The 14084-nt window shown below is 48.8% G+C and overlaps 1 long non-coding RNA gene across 1 annotated transcript; it reads left to right on the forward strand.

The window, feature by feature from the left end:
• Window positions 1–3390: 3390 nt before the first annotated feature.
• On the forward strand, window positions 3391–5678 carry LOC131496085 (uncharacterized). Its single transcript, XR_009254303.1, has 2 exons — window positions 3391–4368; window positions 5254–5678. It is a non-coding gene; the product is annotated as an uncharacterized LOC131496085 (long non-coding RNA).
• Window positions 5679–14084: the final 8406 nt, after the last annotated feature.

A 14084-nucleotide genomic window follows, 5' to 3' on the forward strand; every position in this document is an offset into this window, starting at 1 on the left:
CTCTCTGCCCCTCCCCCGTTCATGCTCTGTCTCTCTCTGTCTCAAAAATAAATAAATGTTAAAAAAAAAAATTAAAAAAAAAAGTATTTTGTCATTCAGACTTCTCGCTAACGAGGTGGGTCTTCTGGTTTTGTGCATTTTGGAGATTAGACCAGAATGGATATGCTGTTCATGAAGGAACACTGGGCAATCAGTTCGGTTTCTATGGTTTTCAGGAAAAATTAAACATTTTGCAGAAAAAGTCAACATCCTTGATGGTGTCAATGTACTTGTAGTATTTCCGTTGGCTTGGGGAAGGGAGATAGAATTTATCTTCTCTCTGGCTTCTGCTTGATTTTACATCTAATACCGTATATTTGGTGACAGTTGTCTTCACTCATTGTGTCTTTTAGCTCCAGATTTCTACCTTTTAGTGATTTGCTTGAAAAGGATGAAAAATAACACTAAATTTGCCTTGGAGAGCCGATATTTATTCCTATTCTTTATGGCATATCTTTTATTAAAAAAAAACCAAGACGCCACAGAGCCCATATTTAGCGTCTTGACGATGGCAAAGGTGTTTAAATCCAAAGTTTTAGATCTTTATGTTTCTGAGAAGGGTAGTTTCAGAGGCATCAGGGAAATAACAAATCCGCATAGACCATTCATTTAACGTTTGTAGTAGATAATAATTTACTGGCCAGGTATTGAATATAAATATTCTTTCTATTAAAATATCTATTATAAAGTTTCACCATGGTGTATGCCTTCGTAGACAATGAAGAAAATTGTTTAGCTTAGTTTTTTCAACTTTTTCTTTTTTTAAAGGTTTTTAGTTATTTAAATGATCTCTGTACCCAACGTAGGGCTCGAACCTACGACCCTGAAATGAAGAGTTGCATGCTCTTCCAACTGAGCCAGCCGGGGGCCCAACTGTCCCAACTGTCTAATGGGTAGAGCTGTCCAACAGAACAATTAGACTGGTCCTCTGGGAAAAGTGAGTGCCTTCATGACTGGACAGCAGGCAGGGGCAGCAAGGCCATCTATCAGGGACACTGAGCACAGCATTCCTTCTGGAAAGAAAGGCTGTCTTGGAAAGGCAGTATCGCCGACAACCACAAGAGTTTACAGCCAGTTCCCGTGACCTTGGAGTGCCAGCATAACTAAATCTGGAGAGCCCGAGATCAGTCATTTCTTGGTTCAGGCAGCAGTTTTTCCAGAAAAGCTGGTCTTTGCTAGAGCAGGAGCACTTGGCTGAGCTGCAGGTTAGACCCCTGGGTACCGTTCTGTTCATTCACCAACTGGGCACGCACCCGTGAGCAAGAGGCTTCTTATCTGTGCACCTGCCCATGTGCTCATCTAATTAACGTAGGATCAGTTCTGCTGGGGTGAATTGACTCCCGATGTGGTCCCTTTCCTCCTCACATCCACTGGTTGCCTCAGAGTCGGCTTCCCCGTGGTGTGGTACGTGTCCAGGGAAAATAAACTTTTTATTAGCTGAGATAAAAATGTAGACAATTCTGACCAACAACCCCAAGAAGAGAAATTGTTATGGACACTTGCCCACCTCTTAAGGGTGGGTGAGAAGTTCTAGGTAGGGGTCAAGCAGGGATGAGAGAAAATTCTTAATTTGATCTCTAGGACACTTAACGAGAGCTTGAGAGAGGGCAACAAAAATGCATGGTCGGCCAACCCAACCCCCCTATGACCCTAGCAATATGCACTCTTGGTTTGTCCATACAGGTTTAGGGGGGCATCTAAGGAGGAAACCTACCAAACAGGTAGTGGTTTGGAGGGAAAGATGGGAGGCTTTACATCAGCTGAGAGCAGTTAAGTGGGACCCACACCTTCACCAGAAGATTCCCCAGCCCCTCTGGGGTACAAGACTTACCACATGAGCCAGCACCCCGTTCTTCCCAGAACAAGGTGGGCAACTCGGTGACTGTATTTTGGGGCCATGTCACCGGACTTCAACGTGGGTTGTAGGACTGGATCCTTCCCTTTATTTTCCTGCAGTTGCGGATAACCCTAAGTTTACTTTTATTCCTGGAACTTAAAAAATGATGTAATTTTGAGAGTTAATAGAACCCAGAAACCCTGACATCTGTGCATTGAAACTGGAGCAGGATGGCTTCAACGGTTTTTGTCCGGGGCGTGTTATGTTGACAAAGCAGGAGCTAAGATCTTGGGACCCTCTGAATGTCCTTTGCAGACATTTTCCCATGCTGTAGGAGTGATGAATTTTTCCAGTGTCATAAAGACTGAAAAACTATAAGAGAAAAGGCAGTAGGGTTACCGCCAATAAATTACTGATGATCTGAATTTGCAAATGTCGCTTTAAGCAAGAGGGAATGTATTTGGGAGAAGAGCACAAGGGCTAGAAGTTTGTGATCCCGCCCGCCCTCTGACTTGGCCGTAGGTATGTGTTTGTGTGAACACGGACACATCACAGGACCTCTGCACCCTTGTTGGCTCATCTCTAAAGTGAGGAGGAGGCTGGTTGGTGCTTCTCAGTGTTTTCAACCAAATTTCCTTTCATAGAAAAAGAGGAAAAATATCTGGATAAAATTGATGCGTCTTATGGCATCAAATTGTTCACGAGTTCTCCTTTGCCTACAGGATATTACGAACTCTTTCCCTTGCCATTATAACCTGGTTCTGATTGATCCCTCTGTGCTGCTGTGACATTATGCCCATCGTTTCCTGTCTTTGTGCCTTTGCTTCATTGTCCCCCCCAGCATGGAAGGTTCCTGTTCTTTTCCCTACACTTCATGCAATGCATCTCTTAAAGCCTGGCTCCAATGCCATTTCCTCCGCAAATTTTCTTTCATTCCCTCCGGAAGAATCCCTTCTCTGTAGCTTAACCTTGCCTTTCTTGTGGCACAACTCTCTACTTGGTTTGTGTGTTCACCACCTTACCGCCTCTGCTAATTTGTGTTTTTCTCGGGGATACGCCTGGCTTCTTTCCCATTTCAATATTTCCCCACGGGTTCCACATCTAGCACGGAATCTTGCGCATTAATTGTATTTCCATTAAGTTTCGTTGAATTAATAAACAAGCGAATTTAGCCTTAAATGGGTTAAGCAAGAGAGTGTTGGAACAATAATGATCCATCTGAATTGCTGGAAAAATCACTTATAGAAATTGCCCTGTTGATCTTTCATTAATACTATAGCCTTTAGAAAAACTCCGTAAGTGAAATTTACTCAACCCTCCACAATTCTTAGGTTCTTTTTTTCATATATGGTTATATTTTGTTCCTAATGCAGCATTTGCAGTACCTATAATTCTGGTATTAACCACCTGGAGTTAGCTCAGACTTCGGGAGTTAAGATCACAGGTTCCAACGAGACTGCCTTCACTTCAGATGCTAGCCGAAAGCTTGGGGGCCGTGCACTTATGACCAACTGGCTACAGCTTGGGGTTCCTATGACCCCCTCACGTTTGACGTTCAACTAAAATGACTCACAGAATTCAGGAAAGTGCCATAATTATGCTCACGGTTTCATTATAAAGGATACACATCAGGACCAGCTAAATAAAGACCCAGGTCTGGTAGGTTTCCCAGTGCAGAGCTCCCATTGTCCTCTCCCCATGGAATGAAGGCATTTTCCCCTCAGCACACTGATATGTGTCAGCAGCCAGGAGGCTCTTCTGAGTTCAGAATTTTTATTGAGGCTGCATTAGGTAGACATGACCAATTAATCATAGGGCACACGTTTAGACTCAGTGACCAGTTCCCTTCGCTCTCCAGTGTCCAGGAGGCTGGGCTGATAACACACAGCTCAAAGCCCTGACCCTCTAATCACATGGTTGGTCTTCCTGGCATGATCAGCCCCCAGCCTGAGTCATCTCTTTAGCAGAAACTCAGAGACGGTGTTGGGGGGGGGGGGCCATGGGTGACAGATATTCCTACCAATCGGGAACTTCCAAGGGCTTAGAACACCCGGTCCCGGCAACCGGGGACAAAGACCAGAGAAGTTCTTTATTATACAACAGTGGGAAATAGAGTGTTATCCTCATTTTATAGGTGGCACTGGGGGAAGAAGTGACTTGTTCAGTGTCACAAGGCTGTGTAGTAAGGGAGCCAGAGCTCCAGCCCCGAACCTCTGACTTCGAGTGTCTTTTCACCGCAGCATGATGGCTTCCCTACGGGAAGGGTAAATTCGGGAAGGGTAAATGAATTGTCATTTCATCCTCCAGACTCTTGGAGTAGCAGGTTTGACCTCAGTGTCCTCTTGGGAACCATGGTCACTGTTCCCAGTGTTTATCAAGAGCTGCTCCTCCTTCGGTCTGGGGCTCACGAATGCAGAGAATGTGAAGTTGGTGGCCCGATCACCGGGAGGCTCCTTGTGTGATTGGTACACACAGTTTTGCAGACTTGGAAGGTGAGACATAAGCCCGAGCTACCCGCTTTGTTGAGCCGTGGGGAACAATGGAGCAAAGGAGTCATAAATATTCAATATTAAGGGTCTGTTTCTGTAGGAAAATCTCCGTTCAAGATCAGAGCATCTGTTACTGGAAAGCTATCTATCTATCTGTCTCTTCTGTCCATATAATCCCCCTCCCCCTATCCCCCCCCCCCCCCCATCATCTATCTGTGGACCAGTTTCTAACAGCCCTGCAGACTGAGTGTGGCCGTGCCCTGCTTTTTGTATGGGGAAGGAGGAGTAGGAAGGGTTGAAGATCCCAGGCATGGCTGGAATACAAATTGCTGATTTTTTTTCCCACATGGCTGTCTTCTCCCTCGCCACCTTCCTTATCCCCCGCCCGGTGCCTCCTAGTCCCCTTTCTCAGAGTTTCACTCAGCAGTTTTCAGAATTTGCCTTTCTTACTTCTTTTCCTACACGGAGGCGTCACCCTCAGTGTATGACCCTTCCTGTGTGTCAGGCACAATTCTATATGTGTTGTATCTGTTAACACCGTGATCTTCACTATCATAATCCCAGTTTACCTATGAGGAAACTGAGGCAAAGAGATGCTTAGTGAACTTTCCAGGGCCTCTCAGCTGGTTAGTGGTCAATCTGGGTTTCAAACTTTGGCGTCCATATGAGACAGGGAAATTGAAGGACTCCATCAAAATCTGCTCTTTGCTTTTTTTTTTCCTGCTTCTGTTCTTGCTAGGACCTGCCTCTTTACACACGCCTTGTAATGCAAATAGTGTATGTCTTCCTTGTAAGGGACAAGGAGTTCATGATTTCTCTAGAATAGGTAACATCTAAGGAAGCACCAGGTGAGAACAAGTGGATGAAGCCATCGTGTGCGCATTCCAGGCCACCAGCGCTGGACATCCAGGTTCTGAGACCCCCCCCCCCCCCCGCCCCGGCTCGAAGGAAGGTTCTGAGACCCCCCTGGCTCGAAGGAAGAACAACTGAGCCCTTGTCTTAGTTCTAACTGGTTCCTTGATGCCCGAGAGGACGCGTACCCCAGCCCACAATCCTCAATAAAAACTCCAGCCCCTGGACAAACACAGGACTCCCTCTCCTTTCCTTTCTGAGTCTCCTAGATAGTGTCCATACCCGCACTCTCTCTCGATCTTCAGTGAACCCCGATTTCCCCTCCCACAGCTGGGACCCCCTCCACTGGTCCTGCGGGACCACCTCTGGGTCCCCAGACCCACCTGCTGGCGTCACAGATGCCCAAGTCCGTGCTCTCAGCCATCCCACTAAACTGCCTTGATTAAACGAAAAGAACTTTGCTTTCGGAAGTCATGTGAATTTCAGTTACATTGCTGTCTTTCCTCCTTAAGGCTTGTGGGACCTCGGTCAAGTTGGGTAAACTGCCAGGGCCTCAGATTATAGGCAGAGTAAACCAACCGTTCCTTGATTTGGAGCCACCAGGACAGAATGAGCAGCAGCGCCCTGTGCGTGGGTACTTGCACACTCACGTCCATTTGTCCTTCTCCCTTGCATGGAGGGGTAGAAGGACCTCTAGAAGGGATCGCTCATCCCCTATTGAGACCTGTGCTCAGCCCTGGACACGCAGTCAGGTTACCATCTTCCAGGCAAGCAGCTCCCACCAAAACAGCCTTCTGAAGCTGCACCCAGCAAGGAGCTGCCTCTGGCTCCTTATCACATCCCCACAGCTGTGCCCAAGTCACTGCAGAGGAGGAAATGGCTTTTTTTTTTAACTACGATTTTCCAGAAAGTGAGCTGCAGTGCCTGGAAAGCCCAGATATGTCAAGTCACAGTACAGAAATCTATTTTGCTCTCCCCGGGGCTATTTTTCTTTCTGTCTGTCTATGCTGCTTATAGTCTCTGCCGCAGACAGATTGTGGCCAAGAACCTGTGACATGGGCTTTCTCATCTGGGAAGCTCAGTAGAGACCAAAGTGGGCCGCTGACATTTTTCCCCCTGGCCTCAACTGTACAGCTTAGCAACAGCAGGGTCATTGCCCTATTTCTCGCTTTGTTGAGTGCCTAGATCCTTGCTTGGTATTTACCAACCTCTCTCATGGGTGATTGTTGAATTAAATAGTTGTGGGGCACTTGGGCGGCTCAGCTGGTGGAGCGACCGACTCTTGGTTTCGGCTCAGGTCACGAGCTCACAGTTTGTGAATTCGAGCCCCACACCGGGCTCTGCGCTGACAGCGCGGGGTCTGCTTGGGATTCTCTGTCTCCGTCTCTCGCTCCCCCTCCCCTGCTCGCTCTTGCTCTCTCACTCTCCAAATAGAGAAATCAACTTAAAAACAAGTGGTTGTACGTGCCCGCCTGCTTTTGTGACTTTGCATAGATTAGTGTTGTTCCAGAACTTTCTACGGCCTAGGAAGTCATTGAAGGCAGTCAGGCCATCGGTCCTAAGGGGTTTCCTTGATCTGTTTTTAATTTGTCTCTCCAAATACTGATGCAGTCCAGCAGAGTGGAACAGCAGTGAGGTTGGTAACAGACAGACCTGCTTTCGGACCATGATTCTGCCACTTACCACCGCCCTGACCCTGGGCACGTGCTTCACCATTTCTGAGCCTCATTTCACAGCTGCCAAAGGGGGTGATGGCAGCCAGAGAGCCCATCTAACAGGCGTGTGGATTAGAGAAGGGAGTCCTCTGTGGCCTATTGGCCCTGCTCCCTTGGCTGCAAACCATTCAAGGCAGCTTTTTAAAAAATTATTTTATTTAAAAATTTTTAAAGGGAGTAATATCTACTCCCAATATGGGGTTCAAAATCATGACCCCGACATCAACAGTCATATGCTTTACTGACAGGTGCCCCTCAAGGCAGCTTTTAAGGGACCTCCCTCACAGGATTGGCGTGAAGGCTAAATGACATCGTGGGAGTAAAGAGTGTGCAGATAGCAAGGAGTGAAACTGCTTTGCTTCTGGTGACCAGAGTGCAAATAACCCCGTGCTGTTTAGACCGTAGATCTACTTTCCTCTGAGCCCCTCCAGTCCCACCACCCCCAAGCCCTCTATCTGTCCCATACCGCGGGAAAATCCTGGACAACACCCGATAGATCGGCCGTAATTTGTCACTGGAGGCCCATGTCTCCTCTGTGGGTGTTGTGCCCCCCCCCCCCCCCACCTCAGGAGCCCTGCCAGCATTCGTTCTCCTCTTCCTCTTCACTCTCCCTCAGAGGAATTGTTTCTGGAAAGAAGTCGATCGCAGGAGTTGGAGCCTTTGAGCCTTTTTCTTCTTTCTAATTGTGGATCAGCAGGCTTTCTGTGCTGCTGGAGGTACTTCTGGCGTTCAGGAACATATGTGGTAGCTATTTGGGAAACGTGGACCCATTCCTGGATCACAACGTACTTGCTTCTTCTGAGGCATAAGGCAGATCTGAAAATGGACCCTAGCCGGCCCAGTATCTTGCCGGCTGAAACACGTTCTCCTGGTTCCCTTGTAGATGTGCCGCATTTTCATAATCACATCTTTGCCAGACCCCAAAAGAAGCCAGCGAACTTTAAGCTGAATGACGTGCACCCCAACATTCCCTCCGTGTCTCTGACCCCACCCCACTGCCAGCCTCACCCAGGCCTCTTCGTGTCTTTCCTCTCCTTGTCTCTGATCTCTCCCGCTTAGCTCTACAGAACAGTCAGGATTGCTCGCGTCTTTGTCCCCGAAGCTCTTGTTTTCAGGCCAAGTAGAGAGAGTGGAGGAGAGCAGCTTCCAGTTTCTTCCTGGCTCCCGGGTGTGCCCTGAATCCCAGACAGGAGCCGCACGGAAGCGCCCTGTGACAGAGGTTCCAGGGCGCTGGAATCTCCCAAACGTCACCGGAATCTTCGGCTGGAGACGCGAGGGGATTGCTCATGGAGGACGAGATGGCGAGCTTCCTTAACAGGGATCCTGACACAGAGAAGGTGCTGGCATTTTACATGTTGAGTGCCCCCAGCGGACCGAGCAAATCATGAATAAAGACATGACACGTTTACTGTCCTGTGGCCAGTCAAAAGGCTCCCAAAGACGTCAGAGCCGCACTTTGACACATGGCAGAGGAGTGGTGGTGTTTTTGTCCTTCTTTTAGGGCACGGAGGAGCTTGCTGGGGAGGAAGGCTGTGCATGGGGCACCAACTTGTCACCCTCCCCAGGGCAATCCCGGGACATCTCATTTCAGTTTCCTCCAAGAAGCAATGGTGGCAATTGGGCCCCGGTGCTGTCCCAGCCGGGTGGCCCCCAAATGGAAGAGTGAACTGTGAGGGATAGTGGGTACCATTGTCATAGGTTCCGTACCATTAGACTTTTCAGGGGGTCTTACGGTCACCCCTAGAGGGGTCAGGCAGCACTGTGCTTGGTGGCTTTGGGGGTCGTAGGTATAGCTTTCTTGCACCTAAGCAGGTGCACCTAAGCCTTAAGGTGCAGTTTTCTTGTTTGCCTGATTGAGAAAACACTCCCCGGGATGACGTCATAATTGTCGTCTGGTAGAAAGGAAGGTAGAAAGGAAGCTTCAGGTGGCTCACCTAAAGAATAAAAAGTTCTGGGCTGTTCCCAGAAGCCATGGATACAAGGCTTCTCAGTGCACTCATCATCTGTATATAATCCAGGTGTTAGCTCGGGTTTCAGATATGGCTTACCTCCAACCCTTTATGTGGACCTCCAATGCCTTTCCAAAGGCTTCTGCCATTGCACGAAAGGCTTATGTTTTGTCGTTATGTCTAGCTCTGAGCTTCTGCTGCCAGCGAATAAGTTTAGTTTCTAGATCGTGCTTTATGTGCACTGGCTGTTCCACAGTGGTCGGTGTGGCTAAGGGAGCTCGGCTGTCTTCTGTGACCATACCCGTGTGTGCATACACACACACACACACACACACACACACACACACACTACACAGAGTCTTTGTGGATCTAGCAGACGTCACTGAAGGACTGCAGGCCGGGAGAAAAGGCAAAAAAGTATGACATTTATTTTGAGCAATGTGGCAACTTCAAATTCATTATGAAATGCCTTTTGATGAACTCTCTTTGTTCTACTTGATCTTCAGTGTTTCGCTTAACTGTCTTTGAGATTAACAGCAGGGTCATTGCCCTGTGTCTTTCCTTGTTGAGTGCCTAGATCCTTGCTTGGTATTTACCAACTTCTCTAATAGGTGATTGTTGAATTAAATGGTTGTGGGGTGCTTGGGCGGCTCAGCTGGTGGAGCGACCGACTCTTGGTTCCAGCCCAGGTCACGAGCTCACAGTTTGTGAATTCGAGCCCCACACCGGGCTCTGCGCTGACAGCGCGGGGTCTGCTTGGGATTCTCTGTCTCCGTCTCTCGCTCCCCCTTCCCTGTTTGCTTCTCTCTCTCTCGCCCTCAAAAGAAAGAAATAAACTTAAAAAAATAAGTGGTTGGGGGCGCCTGGGTGGCTCGGTCGGTTGGGCGTCCGACTTCGGCTCAGGTCATGATCTCACGGTCTGTGAGTTCGAGCCCTGCGTCGGGCTCTGTGCTGACAGCTCAGAGCCTGGAGCCTGTTTCAGATTCTGTGTCTCCCTCTCTCTCTCTGCCCCTCCTCTGTTCATGCTCTGTCTCTCTCTGTCTCAAAAATAAACGTTAAAAAAAAAAATTAAAAAAAAAAGTGGTTGTACATGCCTGCCTGCGTGAAGGTCAGAGAGCAAGGGAGACAGAGGATATGAAGTGGGCTCCACGCTGACAGCAGAAAGCCCAATGCAGGGCTCGAACTCACGAACCGTAAGATCGTGACCAGAGCCAAAGTCAGACCCTCAAGTGACCGAGCTACCCAGGCACCCCATGGACAGTCTGCCCTCTTAGTTGGCCAGCCTCTCTCTGCCCTTGCTTCCTGTTTATTTGGTTTGTTTTCTCTAGCTCTTCCTGTACTCAGGTTTTCATCTTTTCTACTGGTGATTCCCCAAAGATAGTTCCATTTCTTTCTTTTTTTTTCTTCTCTCTCTCTCTCTCTCTCTCTCTCTCTTTTGTTAGTTTTTATTTAAGATGGTTCCATTTCTACGGGGATTCTGCTGCCAGATGTTCAGATCGTCACCACACATTCCAACCCGTGCTACATATACAGCCAGAGCTGGTTTCAGATCTGTGCTTTCTGATCTGGACAGTGACACCGAGGTCCGTAGGGTCATACGCGCTTCTATTTCATCTGTAGCCATTACGTGATAGCCTTTCAAGGAGCTGATGACCTTGTCCAGTCCATGTATCTTCATGGCCAGAGCGGGTTACCCCTGGGACCTCACTCGTTCTCAGCTGGTGTCTGATTAGCCTTCTCTGATGGGCTAACTGCTAGCCCTTCTGGATTTTGCCATCTGTCCGCTTTTATTCCTGAGGGTGGAGCTCAGCACTCACTTCCCCTTCTTGCTCTTCCCGGCCCTCAGTTAGGGGAAGCCCGCACCGACCCCTTCCTTCATCATCTTCCCTCTTCTGGATTCTACACCCGCAGAGGCATTGGACTCAGGTAGTGCGTGTCCACGATCTCAGGTGAATGGACGGAGGTCCGAGGCCTCTCAGGCCAGCCAACTGTCATTTTCCTGGGTCTAGAAGTGTACATTTCTAGAAATGTAGCTCCCAGCTCTGATTTTAGCCCCGCAGGCCACTCTTACTGGTTTTTACATTGCTCAGAGACCAGCGAATGGGTTAATGTGAGCACTTAAAATAGCCGAACGTCCTCCCCCCCAAGCAGTGTAGACAGGAGCTGAGCAACCGCAGGGGAAAGTCCACATCTCGAGTGCTAACTAGAGTCAGAGAAGAGGTAAGTCCCACCGCTTCATCACGTCAAAGTAGCTCTTGAACTTCAGAGGTCTCCGCCAACAGAGCTTGCGACAGGACCGGGGTTGACCGCGGGGCCTGTGGGTGACCCCATGCGGCCTGCTGCCCGCGTTCCCAGGCCTGCGTTCCATCCTGCAGATGGGGAGAGACATGAATTGCCAACATCTGTGGCAAAATAGCACTGGGGCAGGGGGATAGCACTGCGGGAAATACCCATCACCTCAAACGGCCCAGAGAAACCACTGCCACAGAACAAAAGTTCCCTTCTCTTGCCGGGGTATCTGCACGGTGTGGAGAGCTGGGCCAGAGGCGTGTGTGTGTGTGTGTGTGTGTGTGTGTGTGTGTCCAAACTCACTGCCAGGGGGCCTGCTGGGTGAGTGTTGGGGCTGGGGGCTGAGGAAGAAAGGAAATACGGGCTGGCGAGTAGAACGACGAGTGTAGTCTGGTGGTTGGAGATGTTTTTCTGGGAGGGAAGGTGGCTTTTCCTCCACTTTGCAGGGGGCTGCTGGGTGCGGGGGGCGGGGGAGGAGGAGGAAACCGGGCTCTATGCTTAGTGTGAGGTTTCGAGGAGGGAGTCGTGACGTGGCCCTTGTCGAAGGGCTCGGCCGCACGTCAGGGTCACAGAGGAGCAGGGGCATCATCGCGGGACCACGCACGTGGAATCTGCCTGGGGCCACGGGCTTGGGTGACACATTGCCTACACTCACTTGGCCCAGGGCGGCCTGCAGGGGGCGACGCAAATGCCTTGATTTTAGATTTTAGCTGCGATGATGACCTCGCCTTCGCTGTCACTTCTTCAGAGAGCCTCGCCTGACCCCTCACAGTAAATTAAGTGTCCTGCACAGTATCAACAGCTGTAATTTCCCTTATGGCTGCAATCAATCAATTCTACCACCACCTGTTTATTATCTATCACCCATCTGCGAGGTTGATGTTCTATGAGCATCTCTATCCCGTTCAGCCCTGTATCGCAAAGCCTGGCGTGGCCCGATAATTATTTGCTGAGCAAATGGATACATTAAATAAGTACTCCCCAGGCATCAATGGTGTGTCGGGGCCGAGGTAACTGCTCTGGTCCACTTTGCCCGTGGCTCACAGGCTGGTGGTGGAGTGATGCCAGGAACAACCCAAGCACCATGGGAACGAGCCCCAGGACAGGAATGAAGAGGTCTCAGGAGAGGATGGCAATTAGTAACTTGTATTTACAATGGGCAGTTATGAAGACTGAATACACCAATTCCTCAATCTTTACAACCAGGCTGTGAGGGGGTGCAGGAGGAGCTTTATAATTTCCTTTTTACAGAATGGGAAACCAATAATCAGAGATGGCCTGAGATTTGCACAAGATAGTGGTGTCAGGTTTTCCCCAAGGACACTGAGTTCTCATTCCTTTTGAGACAGATCTTGAGGCATGAGAGAAAATTGACATTTAGAAATTGGTGGAAAGAATGGAAAGAGACATTCAAGGGGGCTGGAACGTTAGTAACATCATGGCTGTTGAACGTTCCATGTGGGAGCCACCGCACCAAGAATGTCAGGGAACATTCTAGAAGGAAATGTAGATCATCTAGCCCGGGTCCTTTATGTTACAGATAAAGAAAGTGTGGGAGCCCCCGAGTAGCTCAGTCTGTTAAGTGTCTGATTCTTGGTTTCCACTCAGGTCATGTTCCCAGGGTCGTGGTTTTGAGTCCCACGTCAGGCTCTCTGGTGAGCATGGAACTTGCTTAAGATTTTCTCTCTCTCTCTCTCTCTCTTTGCCTCTCTCCGCTGCTCACCCATGCTGTCTTTCAAAAAATATATCTCAAAAAAAAATATACATATATAAAAGAAAGTGAGACCCAGAGAGAGGAAGTTGCCCAGTCCACAGGAGCAGAGCTGCTTATGTGAGAGGGGCTAGCTAGAACCAGGCTTTTGGCTGCTTGGGACATCATATCTGCCCCCACAAGGTGAATCCTTTGAAGTGGGTTCTACCATTATTTTCAGTTAGGGAAATTGGCCTTGGGAGGGTGAACAACTTATCGAAATTCACATTGTTACTGATGGAGGAAGCTGGGACTTAATCTGGGTCTCGGATGACCCAGGGTCTGTGCTCTTTTTTTTTTTTTTTTAATTTTTTTTTGATGTTTATTTATTTTTGAAGGAGAGAGAGAGAGACAGAGCGTGAGGGGGGAGGGGCAGAGAGAGAGGGAGACACAGAATCCGAAGCCGGCTCCAGGCTCCGAGCCATCAGCACAGAGCCCGACGCGGGGCTCGAACCCCTAAACCACGAGATCATGACCTGAGCCGAAGTCGGAGGCTGAACCGACTGAGCCACCCAGGCGCCCCCAAGGTCTGTGCTCTTAACTGCTTAGTTATGGTCTTCCAGATCTTCCAAAATAGTTTGGGAGCTGTTTCATAGGGAAAGCATCATAGTACAGAAGCCAATGGCAGAGGGGAAGCTGGCATCTACATCTTGGGACAGGGCTGAAAGGTGGGGCGGTTCCTTTCTCTTACATCACAGTTAGTCTAATTTCAGGGCCTTGGAGAAGGCTGTCCTTCCTCACAAGGACCCATCACACCTTTCAGCTCATATCAGGAATTCTATTAACTTGAATAAAGGTTTTCTTATTTCACAAGAGAATGCTTTTGACTTCCTTCCGAACAAGGGAGGCCACTCCCAGCGCGTCATTTATCCACACGAATTGTAGCTTGAGTTTTGAGCAGGTTGAATTTGAAGAAGAGATGTTGAATGACCTTCGGGACATGCGAGAAATAACACAGTTAGCGAGTGTGTATTCTGTGCTGCCTTAGGGCCGGGCCCAGGCCCAGGGCATACGTACGCTGTGTGTGATCTTTTACATGCTTTATGGAGTACTGTCTGGTTTTACTCCTATTTTAAAGGTGAGGAAATGGATGTATAAAGAACTAAAGACATTAGACTAGGGTTACAAAGCCAGTAAATGGTCGATCTAAGGTGTGAACTTAGG

Source organism: Neofelis nebulosa, chromosome 15, assembly GCF_028018385.1.
Source record: "Neofelis nebulosa isolate mNeoNeb1 chromosome 15, mNeoNeb1.pri, whole genome shotgun sequence".
Lineage (NCBI taxonomy): Eukaryota > Metazoa > Chordata > Mammalia > Carnivora > Felidae > Neofelis > Neofelis nebulosa.